General features: G+C 46.3%; 1 pseudogene; it reads right to left on the reverse strand.

Annotated features, from left to right (window-relative positions):
- Positions 1 to 289: 289 nt before the first annotated feature.
- On the reverse strand, positions 290 to 1,431 carry LOC129553042 (sin3 histone deacetylase corepressor complex component SDS3 pseudogene; annotated as a pseudogene).
- Between the last annotated feature and the right edge of the window lie 2,940 nt (positions 1,432 to 4,371).

The raw sequence follows: 4,371 nt of genomic DNA on the forward strand, positions 1-4,371 counted from the left end.
ATAGAGACCTCTCTAGGCAGAGTGATGTCTCTGCCTTTTAATATGCTGCCTAGCTTGTCATGGCTTTTCTTCCAATGAGCAAGCGTCTTTCAATTTCATGGCTTCAGTCACTGTCACGGTGATTTTGGAGCTCAAGAAAATGAAGTCTGTCACTGTTTCCATTGTTTCCCCATTTATTGCCCATGGAGTGATGGGACCAGTTGCCATGACCTTAGTTTTTTTTTTTCTCCCAAGTTAAAAGTTTTCTATTAAGAAAACAAAACAAAACCAAAAACCATTCCAGAAAAGGGGTCGAAGGAAGAATACTGGAGAACATCAAGCTGCTGACCTCTGGTGGATCACAAAGAGCCCACGCTGAAGCTGGCCCAAGTAAATCCTCATTTTGGTGCTGTCGCTTGTCTTCCTCACCCAGATTTCATTGGCTCCGACAGAGCTGAACACACAGCTCAGTTTCTGGTTGTCCTTCGACTCCAGATAGATGGCTTGGCTCTTATGGTACCATCTTTTATCAGTACAGTTTGCCATCTTCTATCCGAGCTTCAAATCTCTGGGCTGGAGACTCTGCAGGGGTGGTGGGCAAGTGTTCGGGAGAGGACGGGGATGCTGGTCTCTTGGGTGACTTCAGCTTATTTAACGTTCTCAGATCCTCCATGATCTGCTCATCTGTTAACAAATAGTTGAGCTGGGCAGGAGCAGGTTTCCTCCTCTTGTCTGGGATGGGGACAGGATCATTCGGTCGCCTCCGCAACTTTCTGGTCATGATGGGTTTCACTTCCATGGAATCTCCAGTCATTTCCATCGTTAGCTTTTCATTTTCAATCATTTTCTTCTTCTCCTCTAGCTCAGCAATTAAGTTCTCCTTCAACTCAACCTTCTTGTCTTCAAATTCTTTCACTGCCGCCTTCTTTTCTTTGATGTAATTTCTTTCCACTTGTTCAGTTTCCAGCTGGAGGAAGAGTTCTGCATTTCGTATCCTCTCTTTGTACTGCTGATCTAATTTCTTCATCCTCTTCTGATATTCTTGTAACGTACCTTCCTGCAGTTGTTGCAACTGTCTCTTGAGAGAAGCCAGTTTATCCTGATACATCTGTTCCTTCATTTCTACATAGTCTTCTTCATTATGCTTTGCCAGGTCAGTTTCACTAGCATCCTCAGTGTCTTCGTCCGACTCGCGGCCCTGGCAGCTGCGCTCGTCGTCCTCGGCGCTCTCCAGTTCTTCGTCCTCCTCCGGGTAGTACTCCGGGGCCGGCGGCGCTCCCGCTGGGGCCGGAGCAGGCGCCAAAAGCCCCGCAGCACTCATGTCGCCTCCGCCCAAAGCTGAGCGTGCCCCCCGGGAACCACGGCCACCCGCCCTCCAGGCTCTACGGCCGCGTCGCCGCGCCTGAGGGAACCGCCGACTCCAGGAGCCGGAGCGCCGGCGACCCCTTCCCCGTCTTCCATGACCTTAGTTTTTTGAATGTTGAGTTTTAAGTTTTCACTCTCCTCTTTCACCTTCATTGAGAGGCTCTTTAGTTCCTGTTCGCTTTTGAGGGTGGTGTCATCTGCATATCTGAGCTTATTGATGTTTCTCCTGGCAATCTTTATTCCAGCTTGTGCTTCATCCAGTCCAGCGTTTCACGTGATGTAATATGATGATGGAAGCTGAGAAGTCCCAGAGCTGCCCTGGTGTCTGCAAGCTGGAGGCCCAGGGAAGCTGGTGGTGTGATTCCTCTCCAAACCTGGATCCCGGAGAATGAGAGGAGCCAACAGCATCAGGTCTGAGTCCGAAGGCCTGCGGACTGATGTGTGACCAGAGGCGTCTGGGTCTCCTTGGAGTAGGACACTACCTCCCTGGGCAGGAAATCTGCTTGGGTAAACTTCGACAGGCCTAGCTTACGCAGTCTTCTTGTGTTAATGGGCCCAGGTCTCCTGAGTCTTGGCTTCCAGCCTCACTAGGAGTGATCACTGATTTTGAGGATACAGACGCAGGGATTTGGATTAGAGGGAGGTCCAGACAGATTCCATACTTTGCAGCAGGGCCTTTGTCTCTCACTGTTGGCAATTGAGGTCAGAGTCATCCTGAACTGGTTCTTTCTTCTGCTGCATATCAGCCTCTTTCGTTTCTCTCTCCTCTTCCTTCATTTTCCAGTCTTCCCTCAGCTGTGCTCAGAGCTGCTTTTTGTGCTGGACTTCAGCTTCTCACTCACTTTTGTTAGACATCTGTTTCCGACTTCTCCACACCAAGTCCTTGCTCTCCTGGTCCTCTGAAGACAGATACTCCCCACAAGTCAACCACGCACAGGCACCTCCTCCCCACTTTTCTTCACCTTATCCTTCAGCAGCACCACCTCCCGGCAGGTCCTGAGGAGACTGGGCTTCTGTCAGAGTGAATGGAACCCCACAACGTCCAAAAACTGAAGACCTGGTGGGCCCTGAGGGGACCCAACTCCCATCAGTGTGGACTTGATAACCCCCCACCCCCACCCGTGTTCCAGAAGCCAAAGCAGGTTCTGGACATGGGACTCCCATCAGCTGTCAAGCCATAGTTTCTTAAAGTTTGCTTGCAGTGTAGAATCCGAGAACATGTTAATGAATTTTTTTCCCTGTAACTCAAAATTGATTGATCCATCTTGTACCTTGAATGGCTCTTTTATCCATATGTGATTTTGTAGTTTCATGCATGGATCATTTGGAAAATACTGGGTCACTAAGTTACACAGCTCTTCCAAATATTGACATATATTGTTATACAGTATTTTTGAAAACACTATTGTTTATGTCACTGTCCATCTCCTCAGAAAAATCTTTATACATTTGAAATTTGTCAAGGTCATAGTAGTGGGTAGAAGTTTCCCCAAATTCCAAAGTTTGTTTTAGAAGTCAATTTTCTTTCTTTCTTTTTTTTTTTTGACTGCACCACACAGCATTCAGGATCTTAGTCCCCAGACCTAGGATGGAATCTGTACCCCGTGCAGCGCAAGTGCGAACTCTTAACCCGCCAGGGAAGTCCCTCAAATGTTTACTGTTAGTAACAAATACTGTCAGTTTTCTTTGGAGTGACAGGCTCACTGGATTTGTTGTTGAGAAATGTCCACCAGCCAGTTTCTCTCTCAGTCATTCTTTCAGATAAAGATGGTGTTCCTGAAGAAAGCAGCTAGTTCAATTTGAAACTCAATCACACAAGTACTTTTCCTTGAGACAACCTTAGGATAGAAGTGCTTCATGTGCCCTATTTTAATGCAAAGCTTATTAAAAAGATGGCTTGAGATTTAATAAAAGTGCTATTTTTATCTGATTCATCAGGGAGGTTTTTAAGTGGAACTGACATTGCAAAAAAACAAAACTGAGTGCATGCTGGTGAAGAATAAAAGGACCACTAGTGGAGTTTGGTGCCCCTGCCTTGGTTTGTGTTAAAATGCCATCAGTTTTACCCATCATCTTAGTATTATCATGAAAGGGGTTTCCCTGGTGGCTTGCTCAGTGGTAAAGAATCTGCCTGCAGCACAGGAGACTGCTTGCAATACAGCAGGTGTGGGTTCTATCCATGGGTCAGGAAGATCCCCTGTAGGGGGCCATGGCAACCCACTTCAGTATTCTCAACTGGGAAATCCTGTAGATAGAGGACTCTGGAGGGATATGGTCCTTGGGGTCACACAATGTCAGACGTGACTTAGCCACTAAACCACCATCACCAACACCACCATTATCATGAAAACAATTTCAAACTTATGGACCATCTGACAGGGCCTCAGATACCCAGGCCCAGTGTGTCTGGACCACGCTTTGAGAACCCTCAGTTTAGAGTGTTTGCCTTCCCTCAAGCGATATGAAGAAGTCTTGTAATCATGGTTCTCTCTCAAGCATTTTAATGCTGAATACAGGGGAGGGACCAAGTTGTCAAAACATCTAGAAAAATCAGGATCCTTCAGTGCTTAAGGACAACAGGCCTGGAGATGCTGGGTGTTCCCAAAGGGAGGATAGGAAAGATCTCCCAAAACCTGTGTCTCAGATAAAAGTGAAGGTTATTAGGGTCAGCTGATTTTCTTGATTTCTCTGGGTAACTCTGTTTCTTCTTTCTTGGTTGTGGACAGTTATGATGATGTTCTACATGTGGGAAAGGGATTTTTGTCTTTCCTTTTTGTCTCTACTTCCTTCATAGGAGCATGGTTCAGAATAACCTGTTTTTCATCCCTAATTATAAGAGAAACAAAAATCAAAACTTACAATGAGATATCACCTCACACTGGTCAGAATGGCCGTCATCAAAATATCCACAAACAATAAATGCTGGAGAGGGTGTGGAGAGAAGGGAACCCTCCTACACTAATGGTGGGAATGTAAATTGGTACAGCCACTATGGAGAACAGTATGGAGGTTCCTTAAAAAACTAAA

This window comes from Moschus berezovskii, chromosome 18, assembly GCF_049115385.1.
Source record: "Moschus berezovskii isolate FMDL1 chromosome 18, NW_MosBer_1.0, whole genome shotgun sequence".
Classification (NCBI taxonomy): Eukaryota; Metazoa; Chordata; class Mammalia; order Artiodactyla; family Moschidae; genus Moschus; species Moschus berezovskii.